The sequence below is a fragment of the Sarcophilus harrisii genome, chromosome 4, assembly GCF_902635505.1.
Source record: "Sarcophilus harrisii chromosome 4, mSarHar1.11, whole genome shotgun sequence".
In the NCBI taxonomy this organism is placed as follows: domain Eukaryota; kingdom Metazoa; phylum Chordata; class Mammalia; order Dasyuromorphia; family Dasyuridae; genus Sarcophilus; species Sarcophilus harrisii.
Genome location: NC_045429.1, coordinates 216,664,611 through 216,691,073, shown reverse-complemented (window position 1 = coordinate 216,691,073; position 26,463 = coordinate 216,664,611). Strand labels below are relative to the sequence as shown.

Below are 26,463 nucleotides of genomic sequence, written 5' to 3'. Positions count from 1 at the left end.
CTTAAATCCAGTTCACTTCAGTGTTATGGAATCACCTCCCTTGTCATGATCCCCTTAGAGAATGAAGGGCAAACAACAAAAACCACCTCTCTCTATAGGTACATGTCTTCTGTTGGCTCCTTCAGGAAGGAGACATATTTCTTTTGTCTTAGTCTCCAGTGCTTGGCACATAGTAAGTAATTAATGAATTAATGTAAAAATATTTATTAAGTGTGTATTATGTGCCAGGCACGATACTAAATGTTAGGAATACAGATACAGGCAAGCAAGAGTGTTTTCCCTTAAAAAAACTTCGATTGTTAAGGGTAGATAGAAGAATGGTCATCAAGGAGAGGTGCATTAGCTGAGGAATTCACAGAAATGATGACTGGAGTCATAAGGCAAATAACTGGTATGTTCTATGAATAAGGTGAAGGATATACAATGCTTAAATGATATGAATCAAAAGAAGGAATCATATTATGAGGTACAGATGCAAAAGCTTTTTGGGAACACTAGGGGAAGGTGAGAAAAGCAGGATTTGACTGTATAGGGAAGATGCAAAGGCCTGTTTTTCTCATCGCCAATAGGATCACAGATTGAGTGCTGGAAAGAACTTTAGAGGTCATCATATCCAAACCATTCAGTTTATAGCTGATGGAAACGGAGGCCCAGAAAAGTGAAGTGATTTACCTAGGCTTCCATAGGAAGTGTCTCAAGTAGGACACAAACCAGTTCCTGCTGACCTCAAATCTGGCACCCTATCCACCACGCTATACTTCCTCTCTAATATCTTGGGCTAAATGGGCTGGTTTTTAGATATGTTTTCAGAGAAATCTTCAGAGAAAGATGATGTATTATATTTTTAAGGTGATGGGAAAAGTTTTAATTTTCTGAGCTGACTCCTTTTGTTCTTCTCCATGGATGATAAGTGATGACTTAGGAGTATGGGTCAAACATCTATAGCCAGCCAGTCATTAGAGTATTTTTTTTTTGATGAGCTGAAAATGAGTGAACACCTTACTCAAGCAGATCCAAAATTTCTAAATAGATATTTTGGGACAAATGGTAATTTACTATGTGGTCTCAGAGGGAAACAGTTATGAGTGCAGTAGTACAGGCAAAACAAATTCCTTTATTGGACATGACTAATAAAAATGTGTCATTTCATGCCCTGAGTTCATCACCTGTCTATCAGAAGTCTGCTTTATTACCAGTTCTCTGGATTGCCCACACACTTTTAAAAGTTACTGCTCATGAGGACTGGAAGAAACCAGTGAGATTATCAGGTCCCACCCATTGAGACCCATGAAGGTGAATTGGTATGGCCTGAAGTGATGCGGGTTTGTGTTGAGTTATTAATACTTCAATACGATCTCATCTGTGATCAGCAGTACATAATTTTTGAGACAGTCATGGCCATTGTTCCTCTGAGCAAATACAAACCAACACTACAGATAACAGTTTATATTTATTTAATGCTTTCCCTTTGATTTTCGCAACAACCCTCTGTGTTGGATGATATTACTATGCCCATTTCAGTGTTAAGGAAACTGAGGCAGACAGAAGCAAAGTAATGTTCATGGGGTCCTTGGTAGAGTCCAGAGGGTTAGAGTTGGGAGGTATTTAGGGTTAGAGCCAGGAGGGTTAGGATTAGTGTAGCTAGTGTCTGAGATGGGATTTATTTCTGATCTTTATTACTCCAAAGTCCACCACTCTATCAAGTACATACATGAATGTGTGAGCTTGTTTGTCCTTGGTTTTATTAGGCCCTGGCCAACTTAGCTCCTTGGTGGCAGAGCTAGTAAGTCAAGACAGTAATGAAAATTTTATTACCTATTCTCATGAACCATTTGCTTAATAATCTGATTAGGAGTTAGATTGTTCTTTTACATAGATAGCTATCTGGAGTAGGAGTCATTTATTCTCTACCACTCCTATCTTTTTTAAAATGCCCCTTCTTCCCTTCTGCTTTTCCAATCTTTGGTCTCATTATAGTGTGTGTGTGCGTGCGCGCACGCATGTGTGTATTTTAAACTGGTTTTGTGATTTCACTGGCATGAGAAATTTTTACCACTAGTGAAAAACAGTGTTTTTTTAAAAAGCAATTTATAATTTTAGAAAAGTGAAAATGTTACTATTTATTTTAAATTATTTGTCAAGTAGCTTCTATGATTTAATTCAGTATGTTTATTAAACATGTGAACGACATTGGCAAAGGAGATGGCAAACCACTCTAGTATTTTTGCCAAGAAAACCCCAGAAATGGTTGGTCCATGAGGTCACAAAGAATCAGACATGATATAACAACAACAACAACAACAACAACAACAACAACAACAACAACAACAATGTGCAAGGAACTGGCCTAAGTGCTGATAATACATCACATTTATTTACTTTTTATAAAGCATTTTCCTCATGGCCACTTTATACATTAGGTAAAGCAAATATTATTATCTACACTTTAAAGATGAGAGAATTAAAATTCTGAGATTATCAGCTGACAAACTTGGCAAGTGTTTGGAGATTGGAAACCACGTTTAGCATCGTGGTCACCAAACCATGCTGTCTTTAGGTAGATAGATAGCATAGAGTACCTAGAGTCAGGAAAATCTGAGTTCAAATCTAGCCTCAGGCATTTTCTAGCTGTATGACCCCAGACAAATAACTTAACCTCTGTTTGCTTTAGCTTGTCCTCTATTATTGGTGATGTGTGTATGTACACAGAACCAATCTCCTAGGGTATTTATGAGGATAAAAATGAGGCACTATTTGTAAAGTGCTTTACAAATCTTAATACCCTAAGTAAATACTGGCTTTTAATAATATTATGTGATGACATAACACCTTTTAACTCTTCGATTAATATTAATTTTAGTCAAATCGTTATGACATGCATTATTGTAACTGGCAACATCTCTGACATCTATCTCTCTAAACCATTGCTTTTTTTTTTTTTTTAAAACAGAGATTTGACCTGTACTCTGGAGTCACTTCATGTCAAACAAAAACAAAACAGCATCCAGTGCACCGATATGGATAAAATGAGTCATCCAGAGATACAATCTGGGCCGAGGTACTGCGGGGGAACATGGGTAGCAGTGGTCAGCAGGTTTTCAATCTTTAATCAGCTGACCTGTCACACCAAAATACTGCTGCTTCTACTCAGTCCTTCTTGATAACAGCATTTGAGAGAAGACTTTCTAGCAATTCCAAATCTCGTTTCCTCGGTGGAAACATTATTCTCAAAAATCCTAGACAGCTAGAATATTGTGTGAGTAAACTGACTCATTTCGGGTTCCATGGCTGTTATTAAGAAATCTTAGTAAGAGCCACCACCACGGTGGGGCAGAAATAGAGGTAGGAGAGTTGGCAGAGCTCAACTAGTCCAATGCTTCTTTTCACAAGTAAGGAAACTGACTAAATGATTGATCTGCCTGACATCTCACAAGACATGAGTGGTCAAGTTGAAGATTTGAATTCAAATCCTCTGATCTCATGTCTAGCAACAGAAGGTTAATATAATTGCCTGTATTCTCATTGTATTCATCCTATTTTCTCCTGTTGCTTCACTCAACTCAGCCAAGCACTGATGATAATAAATAATGAGAATGAATGAAATGACAATAATGACAGCTGCCTCTATGGCATTTTAAGATTATCCAAATGCTCCTTGAGACTGGGCACTATTATTACGTATGTCTTTGTATCTCCACAGAGCCTAGTACATATATCAGGTGCTTAAAATGTTTATAAATGAATTACATTTATTACTTTGTTTTATCCCCACAACACTATGTGGCAGAGGCACTATTAGTAATGATTATTTTAATGATTCAGAAACAAGATCAAAAAGTCAACATGATTTGCTTAGGTTCACAAAACTAGTAGGTATCTGAGGTGAGATTGGAACTCTGGTTCTTCCTGACTTCACATCTAGCACTGAACACTCTAATATACAGTATGGAAATAACTACAGCAACATAGCCACTAATGAAAAACAGTTTTTAAACCTCTGACAGGTGTACTGAAAGTCAGTTATGCTATTTCGCAGATCCCGGCTGTCAAAGGATAAAAGGGAAGAGGCATCTTTGGTAAAGAACCTAAACATCCCACCAGAAAGTCCCAAATAACCCCAAAAACTGAGAATAAAACTATCAAAAGCCAACAGAGAGTAACAGGCATTATTTCCAGCCCATGTTTGTTCATCTAAAAAAAGCTAACTAAAAAAAAACCTCAGATATATGAAATCTAACCATCATTTCACATATTTCCTGTTCTTGTACAGCTCATAAAAATGTTTCTGAGGCTTTCCCTGGCTCGTGTACAATGATGGGAAGGGGGCGGAGGGAGGAGGAAGATAGAGGAAAGGAAATGCAACAGATGGACTACCATCCTCTCTTACAGTAATTCATCTTTGCTGGATGGGCAATATTTCAAGTATTTTTTTTAGCTATGCCAATAGCTTATTGCTGCCCAAGAACAATGGAAATGAGACTCTTTAGAAAATTAAAAACAAAAACAATTCACACACTTTGAGCACTGTTTACCACTGTCTATTTTTGTTGTTTCTAAAAGAGATCACCTCAGCTCCCCTCTGACCCTCCCCAAACTGACTTCACAAGAAGCTAATCTTGCACTGATTTAGAGCTGACAGGTGGTACATGCATAATTAAAGATGACCTAACACAGAATGCTCTCATTCCTGGCATATTATCAGACACTTAAGCAAAGCAATTATCAGTAGGCAATCTTTTCTGTCAACAGAGAGAGAAGGGGAGGGGGGGAAGAATAGAAAGAGAGAAGGAGAAAGAGGAGAGAGAGAAAGAGAGGAGAGAGAGGGAGGAAAGGAGAGAGGGAGAGAGAGAGAGAAAGACAAGGAGGAAGGGAGGGAGAGAGAGAAACAAGGAGGTAGGGAGGGAGGGAGGGAGAGAGAGAGAAGGAGAAGGAGAGAGAGAGAAGGAGAAAGAGAGATGGGGAGAGAGAGAGGGGGGGAGAGAGAGAGAAAGAGAGAGAGAGAGAGAGAGAGAGAGAGAGAGAGAGAGAGAGAAAGGAGAGAGAGAGAGAGAGGAAGAGGAGGAGGGGGAGAGAGAGGGAGGGAGAAATGGGCAGCAATGGCACCAGTACTAGGATGTCAGATAGCAAAATTCTAAGTCACTTTAAAAGACCTGTCTTTGTCATCTAACAGTCACACATTTTTCACCTTTTCCTGAAGGGTCACATTTCAATATTTAACACAACAGCAAAACCGAAATATTATCTGAGACCTTGGTGCAAGATGACGAAGAAATCTTTGGATTTTTCTGCCACAGCACACCAGGCCAGTCTTACAGGGTTCAAGAGAAACAGGCAAGATCTTGACTTAAAAACAAAGCTGTTTAAAAATCTCTTTTCCAGATGATTTCCCTTGAAATGTTGCAACATCTTACAGAAAGGTAGTAATCTATAAAACTTCATCCTGAAAAGAAGCAGAAACTAAACCTAAATGGTTTAGAGAACTGGAATAACTTTTTTTCTGTACTTAAGAAAGAAATATTAATTTGCAAGAGAGTGATCTTGACAGAAATGATTTCATGTTTCAAGTGTTGGGGGATGAGGAGAAAAAAGAACGCATTTCTTAAAAGTATGGCATTTTGGTAAATTACAGTGCACGTATTTTATGTATTTTACCCAAATGAATGCATTTTAGCTTTCCTTAGAATGGAAATTGCTTTAATGTTATATAGTGAGACAAGTGTTTTGCTTTCTTCTTCTTCTTTTTTTTTTTAAAGAGTGCCTTAGAAGTTAATGGATTTCTCAAGCCCATATAAATCTGCCTTCCATGAGACTGGGCTTTATAAGAGAGAATTTCACAAAGCTTGTGGTGTGTATTTTCTTGAATTTAATAAGAGATCTTATTGTTTAAATTCTTATATCCTTATGTCATATGTGAATAAATGGCCTTATTGTTCATCTGAACATCTGAACATGTCTTTATAGGAACTCTGGTTCTGGGGCTTGTACTGTTGGTTTGCATTTTTTTTTTTCTTATCAAATCAGAACAAAAGTCTCTTTTACTCTGCCATTGGGAACTACATGCAAATGGTCATTTGGGGCAGCAGTTTATCAGTTAATTAACACTGAAATAGTAAGGGCAAATGAGGCAAAAAAGTTAATAGGATAACACCTAATAAGTAAATCAAGGTCTACAGGAAAAGTTTCTACCATGGCAACTTAAAGATATCACATTATTAGGGATTAATGTGATAATTCATTCATTGGCTCCAAAACACTAAATGTTCTTCTTGAGGTATTTTTCCTAAGGAATAAATACTCCCTTCTAGATTTGAAATTAAAATATAAGCAGTTTTTGGTGATCAAAGGACTAGTTACAGGATAGAGTGGAGAGGAACGCTCAATCTGGAGAGATTCAGACAAGTATGAAAACTTGAATTTATTGTATTTTTTAGGGAAATGAATAATTTCTAAACAAATATTTGCAATTCTTTTGGGTCCTTTTTTTTCTTCCCAAAGGGCTTTCTTCCTTCTCCCCCTCCAAACACTGTATAAAAAGAAAAAAAAAAAACACAGCCAGACTGGCATATAGGAACAAAGGAATCTCTACAGAATGAAGGAATATGCCTGCATTGTACAACCAAGCATGTAGAATGTGCTCTGTACCAGTTCCATTTTAGATAGTGCTAAATTCTGTACCATGAGGATTAAAAACGGAGGAAGTCAATGACACAGTTTGAGAGAATGGCAATACCTAAAGCTCAGGAAAAAAGTTTTATATGATCTGATCAAGCAAACAAAAAAGTAGGTAGATTGCTGTAGTTGAGGAATAATAAACAAGTTAGGTTAGAAAGAAACAATCAGACTTCCTACACATCTTATGAACATATATTCAATTGTACTTAGTGGGACAATGCCATTTAATTCATGCAGCATACTGGAACAAGATGAAAAAAACGTCGAATTCTGCAATTTGTACTTTCTTATACTTCTTAAGAAAAAATACCTGTCTTTCCTTTTAAGATGGGAGAAATGGGGGATTGTTTTACTGTAATTCCTGCTGCCCATGGGCAGAGCTTAATTTTTTCTAACAACACCATTAAAGTAAATCTGTTTAATAATAAACATTGTCCAAAGATGCTAAACACTGTGTACACAGCCAGCAATTTTTGAGAGGGGGTGGGTATATGCAGGGATAAGGAACACCAACTAAATTTGTATGCTAATATTGGTTCCTATTGTCTATTCTCAAACCTGATTTTCAAATTAATTGTACCTTTTAATTTTGTTGTGTTGGTTTTACTTTATTCAATCAGCTATAGTTATGGTTAAAAAGCAAGAAGTATGAAATGATCCTATGATTCCTATGATATATATATATGATATCTATATCTATATCTATCTATCTATCTATAGTCCTTTTAAAAACCACAAAGAGCAAGGTACTATTATAGTTGCTGTTATCCAGCTAAGCCTCCTATCCCAGACAGGCTGCTTAAACCCTTGCCATTTAGGATTTCACATAAGTGCATCATGTTTATCCTGGAACTCTGAGGAGGAAAAGCCAATTATATTCCCTGTTGCCTCTTCCCTGGAGTTTTGAGTAATATTGACTTTAGAGTGTAAAACCTATTTAAGAAAACTCAAAGTGATATGATTTCAAAAGTGCCTACAGAATCACAGAGTTATGGGTGCTGCCTGGAAGAAGGCATTTGCTTGCTGTAAGGAGAAGAGCTGACCTTTGAGCATTTCTTAAAGCCCTCTCTCATCTTTTTTCAGAAAACAGGAACTCAGGCTAGAACAGAGAAGCTCATTGGCATATAATTGGCAACATTATTTTTTCTCATATCATATCCATAAAGATACAACAGATAAGACTTTTCCCTTATTTTCACTGTTGGGGGGGGGAAGAGGCAAAGTGATTTTTGGATGACACCCTTCCTCCCAACGATAAATCACCCACAATGCATCAAATGCTGAGCAAAGGGTAAAGCAGAGAACTTGCAATCCTCCAAGCACAAAATTAAATGCTAAGTGCTGGTTCAATTCACTTTCCTTTGGGGAAGGAGGGTTATGGGAGGGAAAAATGATGGAAGGAGGACAGAGGTAGTTGATGTTCTTGTTAAGACAAGGTTTCACCAATAAAAACCTCTGGGAAAGAATGGTGACATCCTCCTAGTTGATGATGGTCCCTTCACATCAAGAGTCAAAAATAAAAGAAAGCTTGTATTTTAATGCCTGGCACCACCCCACAACAAATAACTGGCAGGGAAAAAACCCAACTAACTTGTTTTCTGAAATTAACATTAAGCCTCTTTAAGATCCAAAGTCTTCAAAAAAAACAGGGAGAGGGAGAGGAAAAGGGAAAAGAGGAGAGAGAGGGAGAGGGAGATGGGGAGAGAAAGAGGGAGAGAGGGGGAGAGAAGGAGAGGTAAAGCAAGGGGGAGAAAAGGGGAGAAGGAGAGGGAAAGAGAGGAGAGGAAGAGACAGGGAGAGAGACAGAGATGGAGAGAGAAAAGAGAAGGAAGGAGAGAGAAAGAGAGATGGAGAGAGAGAGAAGAAAAGAGGGAAGGAGAGGAAGAGCGAGAGAAAGAGAAGTCTTTTGCATATAGATTTGTAACTTCTGTAAACTAATTAGCAAAAGTGAACATAACCAAAAAAGAAAAAAGAAAAAAAAAAAGAAAGCAAAGCATGATGGAAACCACTGATTCCTAACCCTGCAGCCAGTTGTACTGTAATATCTTCTGCTTTGTGCTGACAACCTTTTCTTTCCTCCACTCATTCAGACACAATGCCTTCAGGTCTGTCTAAGTAATGTAATTTACTGGAGTGGAATTCCCTTGATACCTTCTGCAGCACTCAGTGACAGTATCATTTATACTCTACACTGTCATGCCATGACACTGATACATCGGCTTTCATCCCTCATTCAATGCAGAGTGTGCAATTTCACCTTCTATTGTGCCCTTCTGCTGAGTGCGTGTACAAATTTACTTCATTCATTCCTAATTACAAACCTCGGCTGAAATGCTCTCATTAGATTTATATTTCTCACTCCAAATGTCAATCTTATTGAAAATTCTGATTTTCTTGAAGATTCATCCATTAGCAATAAACTCTAAAGGCATTCCATGACTGAGTACATTAAACCAGCAGTGCGGACATGCACTTAAAATACATCATTAGAGTAAATCTCCATTGCTAATGCTTTGCATTATTCAACTAAAGTAATAATTAGCCAAGACTGGCCAGTAGCCTCAACGGTACATGAAAGATATAGGTTAAAATCAGCTGTAATGCTGGAATCAGCACATACCATATCAGGGGGATATGTTTCAAAACCTCAATCATTTCTTATGAAGGGGTGGGAGGGAATTACAGTCACAGTCCAATTTATCACCTTCTCTAGCCTATGATTTTTCACAGTAACTCTGGTCTGTGGCAAACCAATGAGTCAGTTTTTTTATACTCGAAGACAATTCTTGTGGGTTTTGGAGCTGTATCCAGGAACTCTGCAAGATAACCGGAATGGATGTCTGCACACTAGGTAACTAGGATAATCATTTAACCCTTAAAGTATTTATAAACAGGGAATGTGAAAGGTAGCATTATTGAAATGAGTGGAGTTTGGAATGATTTTAATAAAATTATTTTCTGGACACAGATGACCTGGAAAACAGCCAAATGTCTGACTGATATGGAAATCAGAATAAATGGCAATAGAGCTGTCATCAAAAACTTCATGTCATGAACTGTGTCTGAGCCTAAGAAAGGACAAGTCATGAAAAGGAGAAATGGAGAGAAACATTAAACTCAAATTTTATAAAGGATATTTCAAAAAAATCTTCATTTTCTTTTTATAATATATTATAGTCATTGAATATTTGCATTTCATTTAAATCTTTTTAGAATGCTGTTATTTATTGTCTATTATTCTCACCAATTCCCGATAGAGACTTAGATAAGATACAGGAACATCCCAGCAGAGTTGAGGGACATTCTCTAGGTCTTGTAGTATATGAAAAGTAGCACAATATCTTGAATAGAATAGGTACTTTATGTGTGTTGGTTTAAACGGAATTCAACAGTAGAGTCTGCATTGAGCTCTGAGGCTTTCTTGTGCTGAATACATTGGTTATGTTTTTCAAAAAACAAAGCCAACTTTTCCAATCCTCTTCAATGATTGAGTATTCAACCTATTTGTTACTATTAAAATGACCCTTTTGTTGGAAGAGAGAATCATTACACTAGGAAGGCAGGAAAGAATGAATCACACAGTTCCCTATGCTTGGGATGCCATCTCTCTATCTTTTGTCTGTTGAAATCTCATGTATCCTTCAAGAAACAGCTTAAGCCTTACCTCATCTAGGAAACTTTCCCTGTTCCTGCCAAGTTGGAAAATATATTATAGATAAACAAATTGTAGATAAAGAATTTGAAGACTTCTTTGAGATCATCTGGACCAAGGGTTCTTAAACTGGGATCCTAGATCTTTAAAAAAAAAAAAAAAACTTTGACAGTATTTAAATTGGTTTCTTTTGTAATCCTATGAATTTCATATATTTAAAAACATTCTGACAGGGGTTTCACAGAGTTTTTCATAGATGAGATTGTCTATGGGCCTATGACACAAAAAAGGTGGAAAAGATTAATTTAGACCAATTTTCAGTCCTCTCATTTAACATATAAGAAAGAAAACTCCAGGGAAAATAATTGACTTGTTTAAGGTCCCATACATAACAAGTAACAGATTGAGATTTGAACTCAGATTCTTAGACTCTAGCTCAACTACTTTTTCTACCACACTATCTTGTTTCTCAAATTTCTATTCCTTTCTCAACCCTTACATGGCACTTTATATGGGATCTTCATTTTGTACATAGTAACTGCATATTTGTGCATATTACATCCCTGCTTAAACTGAGTATAGATCCTCTGTCTTAATTCTATGTATCTTATACCTAGGTACATAGTACCTAGGACAGTGACTTGTACCTAGTAAATGTTTAGTAAATGGGGCACAAAGATAATCTGCAAAAAAATAAAGGCAAATGTTTCCTACTTGTCAACATCTGGTCAGCTATAGTATTGAACAATATCTATAATTATAACAGATGTAATATTTTCAGTGGGGAATTGTACCTCTATGGAAGCTAATTGCTCCTGAAGTTTTGCCCATTCCCACCTGAAACATTTAAAACCTTACTTGATTACAACATTAGCTCTCTCTCTTTCATAATGTATACCAGCAGGTACTACAATTAACATGCACAGATGTTAGAATTGAAATATCCATGTTTAAATAAAAAGAAGTACAAGTGAGAAGGTAAAAATAACTGAATACGTTCAACACAGTGCTAGTTTTAAAAAGAAAGGTGGGTTCACATTGTGCTAATTTAACGGTACTTTATATAGCATAATAAAAATATCCCACAGACAGCATCGATAGACTATGGAACAAATGCTCTGTAAATGGCTACATGGTGCCTGCTATTCTCTTCCTTGTACTGACTTTAAGCCTGATTTTTTCCCCCTGAACTTTGCCCACCTGGCCTCTTTGCTAGGCCAGTTCTTAATTTTCAAAATGACCGATGTTGACTCTTCAAAGCAAGGAGGAGAAAATCCCTCAAAGTTTCCAATGTTGTATCAAGTACAATGCCTGAACTCAACGTAGTTCACACACTTAAAAGAAAAATGAGTTTTGCAGTCACTATGCAGCTAGTTCCAGAGACTTCATCAACACACTCCAGAATGATTGCTGCTTGACTCATCCATTTCACAAATTACATCAAACTGAAAGGCTTGCAACACATGCAGATTCTCTCATTCTTTGGAAATGCCACAACCACTCAGCTTGTGGAGGGAGGGACAGTACCGGTGCTGGAAGCAGAAAATCATAAAGTTCCTGTGAACATTGACATGGTCAGTGTTTCTTCTGGTCACAAACTGACAGGCTCTCACTTAATGTGGTTACAGTTGATTTAGCAGTGTGATGAAGGTAAGCTTTAACTTGGTTACCTGGCCCACAAGCATCTGTGTGGACACCTAGAAATGACTTTGAGCCAGCATTCAACAGCTCACTCATCCTTGCAGCCTCATGTAAGAAGCGCAGTTTTTCATTTCAGTGGGCAGTGCCACAACAGAAGTCTTTTATTACTATTTCATGAGTTTACAAGGAACACATTTCTAACAAAAGGCAAGAAAACAGACATCCTGGTACAGTTTTTCAAACCATATAATTACTTAAAAAAATTCCTCAGTCATTCTGTTTTTTACCCCTTGCAGATAACCAAATAGTCTTACTTTCCTTCATTTTCCTGTCAACACAATTTGTTTGTTCAGGAGCTATACATCCCTCCCTCCTCTGATCCCACCCAAGAAGGGGAAAATGCTGATAAACTATCACATGCAGACAAACAGTGCAAAAATCTGGCTGGCTTTCGTGATTTAAACAAAGACATATTTCTTTCCTAAAATGCTACTTACCAGACAGATGTAAAGATGTGGGCAAGTCCGTCATCAGAACTAAGAGAATGGTTGTGCTTGCGCCACATATTCTGAGTTGTATGAATCTTATTTTTAGCTGTGCACAAAGGGCAATAAATGGAAAATCTTATTCTAACCACTACTTTTCTGGGCCACCCACACTTTTCTCCACCTACTGCACAAGTTCACAAATGTAAGAAAGCCAGTCCATGGTAACATCCAAGAGAGGAATGCAAAGAGGCACTGAAATGACTTTTTTCCAGTTTGTATATGTGCTTTCATGCTCAACTACAGATAACAGGAGACACAAGAAAAATAATAGACAGGTCTTTTTGAAGACTTTTTCATTGCTATTTCATATAAGATAAGTGGGTTCCAGTTAGAACTTAGAAAGTTACATGTAATTTTGAACAGATGAAATTCCATGCTCTCTGATCAAATCTATCTCTGATAGATTTTTCGTTGAACAACCTTAGATGGCAGACATGAATGCAGCTTAGGAATACCTTTTCATACATTTAGTAAGAAAATGCTTCCAAGTCCTTCTAGATAAGCATGATAAAAAAAAATCCTTCACATTCATGAAGTAGAATAAGAATTATCTAAATTTCTTCCAAAAGAAAGATTTCTATTGAGAAGTTTCCCTTCAACTCCAATACTTAAGTCAAGATCACTGATGTGAACCTCTTTTGTATCATACTTTTTAATCTTTTGAACAACAGGGCTTAGATTTTAATAAGGAACTTAAGCCCTCTGCCAACTCCTTTCATATCTGACCTGTTTGCCTTCTACACATTTCCCTTCAACACAATCATCAGCTTAACAAGTATACTACTAAGTGAATTGACTATATTTTTAGAGAAGGCTACTATGAGAACAGAACAGATTTTTTTTTTAAAAATGATTTTTTTCCTGAGGTTTCCCCGCCTTGAGGCACAGTTTAGAGATGATAGCTTATTTTTGGTTCATGATCTTTTTTGTCAAAAAGTTATTAGGCTTCTGAAACACCAATTAAAATGCTTGTGTCTCAGAATCCTTTGCAAACCACAACAACAAACATGTACAGCCTATGGCTAATGCTTAAAAAGTCATTTCTACAATAATAATCAAGACAAAAAAGGCAATATTTCATCTTTACCTGTGCTGGCTCATTATCCACAAACTAGAGCAAATGTCTTGTCATCCACTGGTAATTAACACAAAGCCTCACAGGACTACTAGCTTCTCCCAGTGTCTCTATAGCTTATGAGGCATTGATGAAATGAACAAGAAGAAAAAAAAAACCTTTTTTGGGTGATAATCCTGTACCGTCAGAATTTCTGGTATGTGTTGTAAAAACATGAATTGTTAAGTATTATGAAAAAGTGGGTCATACATGGCTGAGATACAACCACACCGCCCCCAAATCAGACTCAGAATGACTATACTATGACAAGGGAGGGAGGGATTTAAACAGTAGCGAAAGCAAAACTTTAATGTGGTGAGAAGCATTTTAGTTTTCACTGGTTTAGGTTAGAGAAAGTTAATTTCAATGCCAACTACAAAGCCAACAATCTTTCAGTATCTTCTTGCAATTATTATAAGCATTACTTCTTTCAAGTATTAGTTGTTAATGTAATGGGAAATTTGGGTACAATGTAATAAACATCCCAATGAACAGTCTTGGAGATCGCATGACACATTTTGCTACTGAGTTGATTGCACTGACTCAGTTCAGTTGAACTGACACATGAGGACGAAAGATGATAAGTACAAAAAGTCGCCGTTTCACTAGCATCTGGTCCTGAGGAGAGAAGCTTCATAGTATTTCTTGTATAACTGGAACCAACAGCGTTGGCCATTTTGATGGACTATCTCATGGTGCCTGCTGTTCTCTTCCTTGTGCTGACTTTAAGACTGAAGGACGACTTGTAGGAAGAATATAAATTGATCTGTTTGATCTTTTGGATACTGAAATAAAATTGGAAACAGAGTTGCAAATTCTTCCAGATGGCACCACTCTGTATTATCAAAGAATCTTTCACCAGCATCATACTCAAAACTACAGACAACAATGATAGAAATTTTAGGGTGTCATAATCCGACAACAAGCACACAGTTCTTTGATACATTTCCCTGTATTTTTGAAGGGAAGGGTCCGCATGGTTTTTCTAGATACTCTTTCTTAATCCATTACACAAAAGCTTTAGGCAAATACTCAGTTCAAAATAAAAAAAATAGGACAATAGACAGGGTCTCTCTTATACCCTCTAATGGGAGAAGAGAAGGTGAGAGAGAGGAAGTGTAAGGGAAGGAAAGAGGAGAGAGAAGAGAGAAGAAAGGGAGAGAGAGAGATCCTTCTGTATGAAAAGCAGATGAGTCATTCTAGGACAGCAAAAACCTTGGGTGTTAGGAGTTTCAAGTAGAAAAGCACATAAAAGAAATGGAAGAGAAACTTCTTTGGGGAGTAGAAAAAGAATAAAAAAAGCTGTCTTTATCATAGTGTTGAAAGGAACAGGTCCCAGTTTAATCTTATTACTATACAAAGGACTGAGGGGCCCTCCTAATGTTCTGGAAACTACTGTAATGGGGGTGGGGATAGGGAGAGAGGGAATAGTATTTATATAGAGCAACTATGTGTCAGGCACTGTGCTAAGCACTTTAGAAATATTTTCTTCCTTGAAATAAATAAATCATCTGATACATCTTGAAAATCTTTTGTTCATATGATTTGTTTTTTGAGGATTATTAATTGGTATGATGGCAAATAGGAGATTCTGATTTCTCAAAAATTCTCTCTCATTCGTACCAGGGATTCTGCATTTTGAGGTCTTGAACCCATGTGGTGGTCTGGTGAAGTCCATGGACTTTTCTGAAGATTTTTTAAAAAATTCATGACTGAAGACAATGCTATATTTTAGTGGCTTTAGTTTAGTAAGTAATATAGGTATAAAATAAGATGGGATTTAAAAAAAAACTCACTTTCATAGAGCTCCAGAAATCTATCTATAGACTTCTTGGTGGGGAGGACTCTAGACCCAATGGTGAAAACCCTTGTCCCATAAAGATCACCAGTAATTGAATCAGAGGATGCCAGAGGATTTTTAGTGCAACCTGCTATTTTATAAATAAAGAAACTGAGGCCCATAGGAGTAAAGTTACTTGCCTGATGTTATGGCAGAGTTGAATTTGGAAAGGGTCCTCTGTCTCTAAATTTAGAACTCTACAACAAAAATATCAACTCTAAAATTATATGAAATGTAATCCAATATATCTAATTAGCAGAGCTTATAGGGTCCTACAATGCTTGAAGGGTCACCATGACAAATACCAGTAACACTGTATGGGGGAAATGAGGAAATATGACTTCATAGAGTGGACAAAATGGCTAGAAAAGATAGATTTTACTTAGCATATTTGTATAATTTTTATCTGATCATCTTTCCTATCACTATTTTCTCTCTCTTATTCCTTATATCAACTCTTTTGTGAAGACCTGTTGATTTTATCTTTGTAATATAAATAAAGAAAATTGTAAATAAAATATAAACTCCATTGTTCTTTGTACTTTGCTTCTCCTTGCATAAGACATTCCATCTCTGGACTCCAGGTATTTTCATCATGTCTAAAATGTTCTCCTCATCTTGGCCTCCTGGTTTCCTTCAAGTCTCAGCTAAAATCTTGTATTCTACAAGAAGCTTTTTGTGATCCCCCTTAGTGCTCATGCCATCCTTTTATTATGTACAATACTTTTTTTTTGGTTAGTTGGTTGTAGTTCTTTGTTCTCAAAGAGGACCAAAATGATATTACTATATTAAAGTCAAGTTACATGTGTCCAACTGTAACTCATCAGGCCAATACAAGCTCTAAATACTTTACCACAGGTTGGGCACAGTAGTCCATATGAACACTTAGGATGGATTCTCTAACTTAGGACATCTCATGTTTCTTTTGAGCTACTTCAATTCTGCTTTGCTCACCCAGCACCGCATTTTCTCTGATGAGGACACACCACGATCCTTTGCCAGTGTCTCTCATGTCATGTAATCAATTCTAAAATTCTTAAGATAGGCCTTTTTTATCCCTGACCAGCATGTAAGCACTTGTCCTGTGTGAATTCTTCATAACTGTATATTTGGCATTCGAACAATGTGGCCAGCCCAATGGAGTTGTGTTCTCTGCAGTAGAGTTGGAATGCTTGTCCGTTTAGTTTGAGAAAGGCTTTCAGTATTTGGTACCTTATATTGCCAAGCAAATCTCAGAATCTTCCTAAGACAATTTAAATTGAAGTGATTCAGTTTCCTGGCATGGCATTATTGTACTGGCCAGGTTTCATAGGCATACAACAATGAGTTCTGCACAACAGCTCTGTAGACCTTCAGTTTGGTAGTTATTCCAATACTTCTTCTCTCCCACACTTTCTTTTGGAGCTCCCAAACATGCAGCTGCTCTTTCTTCCTATTAGACTGTGAACTCCTTGAGAACAGACACTGTGCTTTGCCTTTCTTTGTATCCTCCACACTTAGTATAGTAGCTGGTACATAGTAGGCACTTAATAAATGCTTATTAACTGATTGACTGAAGGGAACAAAATAAGTAAACACAGATCAAAATACTATAAAATGATATCTGTGTCTTTATTTTTTAAATACAGCTGACCTGTGTAATACAGTCAATAGAAATTATGTAGAGATTTGGATAGACTTTTATTACTGGTGATAATTTTATAATACATTAAGATAGCAATATCTATATTGAAAGTAATATTCCTACATGTGCTACTGAGATTGGGAAAACCTTGCTGCCTTACAAACTTCTGGAAAGAATACCCCTGAGCTGATGGGCAGGCAGGAGGCCTCTCTACTCAACTTCTCATTCTGCTCAGATATGCCTTGATATCCGACTCAGAATGTGAATCTACTCCTGGCAATTTTCCCCAAACTATGTTGCTCACTTAGGAAAGAATATCATCATTGCTCATTTGTGTCAATTATTCAATCGACTTTTGATGATCCAACTTGAGGCTAAATTATCTGATGCACAGGCTTTAATCTATGGTCATAGATCAAAAGCTTTAGAGGTGGAAGGGACCCCAGAGGCTACTTAATTTAAGCCTCTCTATTAAATTGACTCGATGTCACATGAATGTGAGGTGGCAGAAACTGGATTCAAATTCAGGATCTCCCATTTAATTGGCTTCTGTCCATTCTTCCACACTTATACTGTCTCAAGACATTCTCCTCTTGTTACACAAAACTCTTCTAGAATAGTGGTGTCAAACTCAGAAAGAGGGACACTAAATTGTAAATGCACATTGATTTAGTTTTAAAATAAAATATTACCTATGTTTTATTGCATTCTTATTTTGTTAAATATTTCCTACCATATTTTAATCTGCACTCAAGAGTATTGTGGGTCATGTGTGTGACACTTTTGTTCTAGGGTACCTAGGCTATTATTGTGTGTTCAGGGAATGTAAACTAATTTTATGTCTAAAATATAATTATGAAAACAATCTAATTAATATATCTACAGGTAAATTCCAAAATCAAACAATTTATTCTGGATTATCCATGTAGCTACTCCTTTCCAGTAATGCAAATTATTGAGATTCAATCATATATTCGACTATTTTACATGCTAAATTTGAAATACAAATATATATTATATCTTTTGGTGCTTTTCCAAAACCTACAAGCAATATTTGAAACTTAACTGGCAAAAGATACCAGGTACCTCAGGATAAAGATCAGAGCCAAGATTTCATGAACAGTGGTAAATTTCCCAAGGAACACAAAAACAAAGTATGTATTTTTCTATATAAAAAGCATCATTTTGAGAATATTTCTAGCATATAATATGAAATACAGAAAAATCTCATTTGACTGGAATATTTGGGAAACTGGATACTTTTTCTGATTTGAAGAGTAATTAGGAAAACCCTTTTTGTTGAAAATGATTCTAAAATCATTATAAGCCACTGCCTTAGGATAATATGGGAAAAATATTTGACTGTTTTTGATGGCTGAAAGTCATCATTCTCAATATTAATTGTAATTAGTCTGAATACTTGCTCTCTTGAAGTTTCTCTTGATAGTCCTTTTTAAATAAAAATAATAAAATTATTTTTTTTCCCTTTATGCTTAATATCTTTCTTCTAAAAGAATACTGGAAACCAGAAGGGTCATTCAGGCTACTTGAGAGTTCTTGGGGTAGCTTAGTTATTGTGTTTGTATCTTTCTGCTACTCTTGACTATTCCCCCGACTCCTATCCTCTTCTAGTCAGTATAGAAAATTTATAAGTAGCCAGCATAGCCGAGCAATATTTGGAAATAAGATTGAGAAGAGGAACCTAGGAGTCCTGTACAAAGTGTCCCAAAGTTCAAAGGAGCAAAATTAATGAATTGTTTTATATATTAACCCCCAAAAAATCACATTCTGACAGAATCTGCTCAATCAAGGGAAGTCATTTAGGTTTTCCTGTCAGGGCCTTTTGGTCCTATGATATGTAAATCTCAGATAAGTTTCAGACATCTGCAGCAAGATCAGCAGAATACCAAATGGTTTTGATAACTTTGAGATGACATAGTTATGTTAACTTTAAACTTTTATCGACAACCTGAGATGGTTTGAATATGTTAATGGATTAACCCCAAGATAACATGGATAAGAAAAAAATCTATTCTCAAAAAACCTCTATAAAAATGAAACCCTAAATTCCTGTGCCCTGGGCACTCTTTCATCTCCTAAGGGCCCATGTTGTTTGAAAGCTCCCAAATCTAAGTCATGGTTATATAAGTGATTCTCTCCATCTTTCCCCCTTCCCATCCTCTTCCTTATTCTGCCTGTCTTTCTCCATCACTCCATCCTCTCCCCATACCATCTGCCTTCGTACCCTTCTCAGGGTGCTAGTTTTCTGAATTTTTTCTGGGTGTAGGTCTCTCTGCATGAAGTCTCTTCCTACTCCAGTACCTCCTTTACTCAATTGTCAAATTGATCTTCCTAAAGGGTTAAGTCTGACAATGTCACCTCTCCCTACCCCCCTTTTCAATAAATCCCCTAAGTGCCCATTATCTTTAGGATCAACTATAAAATTCTCTGACTTGTAAGTGACTTTATCACTTGCCTTCACACTTTTTCTAAGTTTTCTTCCATCTTACTCTCTTTTCAGGGAGTACTCTGAAATCCAATGACATTCCATCTCCTATCTCCAGAAATTTTCACCTAGGCCTGGGATACTCTATGTCTTCATTGCTGCCTCCTGAGTGCCTTGATTTCCTTCAAGTTTCAGCTAAAACCCAATCTTCTTTGAGGAACTTTTCTGATCTTACTTAATACAAATGCCTTCTCTCAATCTCTTCTCTTCAAATTATCCTGTATATATTTTTGACTGTACATAGTTGTTTGCATGTTGTTTTCACCACTAGACTCATTAAACTGTGAGCTCCTTGAGAGTAGGGACTGTTTTTTGCCCTTTTTTGGGTATCTCTGGCTTAGCACAAACCCAGCACATAGTAGGAGCCTAAGAAATGCTTGCTGACTTGTTTCTGAATCAGAGAATCTCACAATTAGAAGGGCCCTTTGAGATCACCTAGTCCAATCTTGCTGGATTCAAAATCCAGTTTGAAAGAAAATCTTCTACATAGCATCCCTCAAAAGTGATCCTCTGCTTGAAGGCCTCCACTGAGGGAGAATCCATTATCTCCTGAGGAAATCTGCTGAACTTTTGGAGTGCTCTACTTGTTAGGAAGATGCTTTTTGTTTGTTGGCTTTAAAGAGCAAACCTAAAGTTGTCTCTTTAGATCTTAACTGATTGCTCCTACAGAGCAATATGTATATATAATTTAATATGCAGAGTATATGTCATTTTTTCTCCCACATGACAGACCTTCAAACATTGGAAAAGGGTTATCATGTCCCTGCTAATTCTTCTCTTTTCTAGGCTAAACATTCCTTCATCGGATCCTCAACTGGGATGAAATTGAGGCTCCTGAACCATCTTGGCCATTTTCCTTTGGAGATTCTCATTGATATACTTTCAATAATGTGATGCACAGACCTGAACACAAGGATGGATGTAGTCTTGGCCATCATGGCTCTCAAGGTGGCCCAAGATTGTATTGTATTATTTGGTTATCTAATCAAGGTAACTCAAAAGGCACTTGCAGTCTACTTAAAACCACTGGATGTTTTTCAATGAAAAGCCAACTATCTACAAATACTACATCTTGTACTTGGTGAAGCTGATTTTTATACCCAAACATAAAACTTTACATGTGTCAATATTAAATTCCATTTTGTTAGATGAAGCCCAGCCTGGCTAGATATTTTTGTATCCTGATTCTATTATTCAGTGGGTTAGCTATTCCTCTTGGTTTCATGTCAAATCTGATAAGCATGCAATCTATGGATTTATGCAAGTTCCATCTAAAAATGCTAATTGGTACAAGGATAAGCACAAATCCTTCAGTTATTTGATTGAAAACTTCCTTCTAAGCTGAGCTCAAATTATTAATGGCAATTTTCCTGATCTGGACATTTGATCAGTTCCATATCCATCTAATCTTTCTATGATGTAGTCCACACCTCTCCATTCTATCCACAAGAATATTGTATGAAGGTGGAAAGGAAAAAATATTTATGAAGTAGCTATTTTGGGCCCAGCACTGGGCTAAAACTTTTACAAATATTACTTCATTTGATTGTCATAATGACCCTGAGAAGTATAGTCCAATGTGATCCACATTTTTACAGCTGAAGAAATTGAAGCAAACAGAGGTTAAATGACTTGTCCAGCATCATCCAGCTAAATAAATGTCTGAGTTTGGTTTTGAGCTCTGGTCTATCTGGCACAGTGTTCTATTCTATGTGCCACTGAGCTGTTTCTAGAGAGGCAAATGAGACACATTGTCAAATGCTTTCCTATAATCTAAGTAAAGTATACCTTTGGTGTGACAATTTATTTATCCTAAAACTTATTCACTCAGCTCTGATCTATTTTTTAAATAGCTCTAGGCAGCTAAGGCATAGGTTGTAGGTACTTGGGACATGTTTGTGGGGCAAGGCTATGAAAGGACCTGGGTTGCAGTCCTAATGCTGGGGGAGGAGTTAAGTTTTGGACCTTAATCAGAGATTTTCTCACATGGCCTTCCTCATCTACTCAGAAGAATTTCAGGCTCTGCCTTTTACACTCCATCAGAAGGACACATCTGGGGAATAGTAGCAATAATGGTACTAACTGACATATAAAACCTTGTTAGTTTAGATTGACTCCAAATCCCTTTCCCCAGTAGAGTTGAGGGAAAACTTCTCTCCAGAATTCAGAATACTTTGCTTTTAATCCCAGGTGCCCTTGATTCTACCATACTTCAGTAACTGATAGTTAATTTACGATTAAAAAAACTTCATAGTATTTTTGACTCTGTGCCCCTCATGTGCCCCCATTTTAAGTATTTGTCAAGGGTGTAGTGCCTATTGCTTCAGAACAGAAAAGTGGCCCATTTGGGTAGAGGACTGGACCTGGAATCAGGAAGATTTTTGTGAATTCAAATTTAACCTCAGACACAAATAACTGTGAACCATTTCCCTCAATTCTTTATCTGTAAAATGAACTGGAAAAGGAAATGGCAAACCACTTCAGTACTTTTTGGGTTGTGAAGAGTTGGACCTAAATGAAATACAACATAAAAAATTTCATACTCCTTTCTTTGATATTCACGGCCCCATTATATTCTGTTATATAATATTCTGTTATCTTCTTTCCTTCCATCTTTCTTTCCTTTCCTTTCTTCCATTCTCTTCTTCTTCTTCATTGTCCTTCCTTTCTTTTCTCCTTTCTCCTTCCTCCCTTCCTCTCTTCCCCAAATATACCCTATTTTTTCTCACTTTCATTCTTTTGTTCATTCTGTTGGTGAATTTCTTGTCACCCTTTTCAGACTTACTCCATGGAGAGCTGGGGACAAATCACTCAATCTCCATGGTTCTCAGTTTGCTCAGCACAATGCTTGGCACATTGTAGGCACCTAATAAATGTGGGACTGACTAATCTGTAAAACTAGGTGGTTGGGCTAACAGGCTTCCAAGGGGATGTCCCTTCCAGCTTCAAAATCTATGATCCTAACAAAGGTATTTTAAGGTTAAGATGGCACCTACACTGATTACCCTGAAAACAAAGCCTTTTGATTCTCTGGATCAGCCATCAGTTTTTGTCTCATTTCTCTGATTTCATGACTTTTTGTTTTTAGCGCGAATTTATTTCACACAAGCAGTATTCACTAAGGCCAGACTTGAGTCCTAGTCTTCTCAGTTGGCTGGCTATTTGTTGTATCATTCTACCTTACTATATTAAAGACCAACACAATTTTGTAAACTAAAGAGAGGAGGTGATCATCTTTCTTCTAGCAAAAAGTCAAATACTTGATTTTTCTTGATATTTCATCAAAATTTTGAAACAGAGAGATGGCATTTGTCTCCTACCTACACTGAGAAGCACTATAACCTTCCCAAGGGGTTTTTGCATCCAGTATTACATCTTGTAAAAAAGTCCAGAAACTTTTTGGTGAGTAAGGAGGTGCACAAACACAAAGACAATAATATAGGTCATTGGTATTACTGTTAAATATTTTAATTGACCCATTCTATAACTTCAATAGTCTGTCATGGATTTTCATTTGCTCTGATCAAAAAAGTAAATGTCTTAATTCCAAATCTTAAATGATATCATTTTCATCCTTAAAACAGAAGAATCTTGAAAGCATCAAGAAAACATAAAGAGCTATATCTTCTTGCCAGAATTAAAAATATAGGTGTGTCTCACTTTACATGACATATATGCTCCCTCAAAAAAGGTACAAGTACATCCAACTTCTAATAAAAACAAATAATATCTCAAATATAATGGGAAAAAGGATTGATTTGCTTTTGAAAAGCAAATAAACACCTCAGCATTGATTACTTCAGATAACTCCAGATTTTCTCTCTTGGGCTTAGTTAAAACTGAGTGTGCCTATAGAATAGTCTACAATCAGCATGGAATTAAGTGGCATTTTCCAAATGGAAGTAATGAAGGAAAATCATAGCAACTGTGGAGTGGACTCAATAAACATGTCATTGTTTCAATCACATCTTGAAGGTGCTTCCAGAATTAATTCTTTTTTCCCCTAGGAGTGGGAAGTGGGTTGCTTTGCCATTAGATTTAGCTACAACTTTCAAAAAAGAAATGCAGGGCACAGAAATAGAATTTCAGATTTCTCCTTTCATGATCCATATTTCCAATCATACTGGAGTTAAAGGAACTATTAACTACATAGTTTTTTTTTCTCTCCCTCTTTGAAATTAAAGCTTTTAGGATACATTTTTAAAAAATGCTTTGTGGGGTTTTATTGTTTTTTCCCCACTGCCAGAGGAAACATTCTTATGCTATCTTTTATTTAGTTTTCAAAAAAGAAATGGGGAAAAAAACTTACATGTAATTTTTCTAGGTCCTGTGCTGGCTTAAAGTCTTAAGATGCAGGGAACTGGATGAATGGAGAAATGAGAAGGTTACAGCAATCCATTCAGACATGGACCCCCAAAGCTTTGTGTGCAAACTGATGATGAATCAATGGATCTCCACCTAATTGGGGATAGAAAAAAATTACCGATTAGCAGAATGAAATCACTTCATTTTTCAGGTGAAATTAGTTCCTCATTTCCCCCTCATTGCTTGTTTGGTCTTTTAATCAGCTCAAAGTCAATCAAACTAAAGACTCAGTTGATAATAGTAATGATTCACATTTGTATAGTTCTTTAGAGAAACAGTGCAGTATAGTGGATAGAAAGTTGGACTTCAGGTAAGATGCTTTCAGTTTATTTATTTATTTATTCCTTCATCTATTTATTTATTTATTTATTTTTACTAGTTTTTTTTCCAGACACCTGAAAAGATAGTTTTTAATATACATTTTTCTAAATTTTTCTTCCTTCCCCCTTCTCTAAAACAGCAAGCAATCTGATATAGGCGAAATATATGTAATACTTTAAACATTTCCATATTTGTCATGTTGTACAAGAAAAATCACACCAAAAGGGAAAAAAACCACAAGAAACAACCAAATCAAAAGGTAAAAATAATATGCTTTGATACATATTCAATCTCCATAATTCTCTCTCTCTGAATGTGTTTGGCATTTTCCATCCTAAGTCTATAGGAATTGCCATGAATCACTGCATTGTTGAGAAGAGGATGCACTTAGTTTAAACCCTCCTTTACACCACTTATGAGCTATGTGATTTGAGCAAATTAACTAGCTTTCTGAGGTACTGACAGCTCTCTAAGGCTTATCTTCTTCAGGTTCTCTTTGCACAGAGGTAATCATAGATCCTTAATGGAATAACACTTTATGATTTCTTAAGAACAACCCTGTAAGATACATACAGTAGTTACTGAGGATATTAGTGTCCCTATCTATATAGGATGAGGAAACAGATCTGAAAGGTTAAGTGGCTTGTTCATGATCATATGAATTCTAAGTGTTTGAAGGTTAGTTTTTAATGAGCTTATAAAATCTGAAGAAAGTTTCTAAAGAAACTTTCATCATATAACTAAGTACTCACTAGAAGCTAGCAGAATCAGAGAAATATAATGTCTGATCAATGAAAGTGTTCCATCCTTTGTGACTTTAAGTGTTAACTTTTAGAAAGTTTGAGTGGCTCCTGATGACAAGAAGGTATATGATGCTATAACAAGAAAAAAGTCAGAGGGCATAACTCAAAGGATTATCTCTTCTCTGATTCTGGTTTAAATCTCAGAACTGACTTCTTTCTGTCCAATGTTCTTGTTTTTAAAGAGCCTTTAAATACCTTTATTACCAATTATAAACAGGTAACTTATAAGGAATAGACTAAAAATTACAATTCTGTAATTTTAAAAATTACAATCTTTTTATTCTACTCTAATATCATCAAGTTTAATAAAAATTTCTTTAAAGAGTTTGATTGCCCTTAAATTTATTCTCTGCTCTTCTGTCTTGAAGAGTTGCAGCCAAGCACAAATTAGCATGCCTTTTTTCCTTCCTCAATTTAGTTACTTAATAGTAATGGGAATCAAGATGATTAAAATTAAAATAATTATGCTTATGTAACATTTATAAATTATACTAAGATGAGTAATGAACTTGGAATCATATGAACTGGATTCAAATGCAGCCTCTGCCTCTTATTATTTGTTACTTTGAATTAATAATTAAATCTTTCTGGGCCTCATTTTACTAATCTTTGAGCCCAGCTTCAAGTTTACTCTGGGAGAATGTACATGATAGGAAAGAAAAGGTCTAGTTAGACTTCTATATTAAATTCTTTATGCAAAGTAAATTATAGATGAACACTAAAGCTTTGTCTAGCAAACAGGCTAAAGATAATAATCATACTGAACTTGTGATTTCATTGATATAGGGAATTCCCAGTGAAGGAACTTTCTTTACTGAAGTAGATCTGCAGCTGCTCTGCAATTTATAGTTTCAGAGAGCTTCATGTAGCCTGGAAAGAGTCATACGGTTAGGATGTGTACAAATATTGAGAGATTCCTATGTGCTAGAGATGGAGCTGCTATAGGGAAGTCAAGATGAGTGAAATATTTCTTGATCCTTCCATGGAAGTGAAAATGTCGCTTCTCATAAAGGAGACCAAGACATACTTCAAGGAAGAGAGCATTTGGATTTAAATAGGAACAGATGTTGGAGGAAAGAAATTTGGTTTTGAGGAAAAAGAAAGAACAAAGACATAGAGGTTGGAAAGTAGGGGCATATATTTGGTAGATTTGGTTTAAAAAAGTCGCTATTAAATACTACCAATCTATAAGCTAGAATTTGGGAAATAATGTTATAAAGATGATTGGACCTGGATTCAGAAGACTTGAGACTTCTACAAATTAATTATCATCTTTATCAAAAATAGAAGTATTGTTAATAATAATAAAAAACACAATATTATACTAACAGTACTATATAGTACCATGTGAACAATATTTCTTGGGGAAAAATGTAT

At 36.2% G+C, this 26,463-nt stretch overlaps 1 protein-coding gene across 3 annotated transcripts in view; it reads right to left on the bottom strand.

Annotated features, from left to right (window-relative positions):
- The window catches only part of BACH2 (BTB domain and CNC homolog 2), a 416,861-nt gene that overhangs the window by 157,526 nt on the left and 232,872 nt on the right, over positions 1 to 26,463 (bottom strand). For all 3 annotated transcript variants that reach the window (XM_031964518.1, XM_023503111.2, XM_023503110.2), the window contains one exon: positions 23,907 to 24,055. The gene's annotated coding sequence lies outside the window, so the exon portion shown is untranslated. The remainder of the gene's footprint in view (positions 1 to 23,906; positions 24,056 to 26,463) is intronic.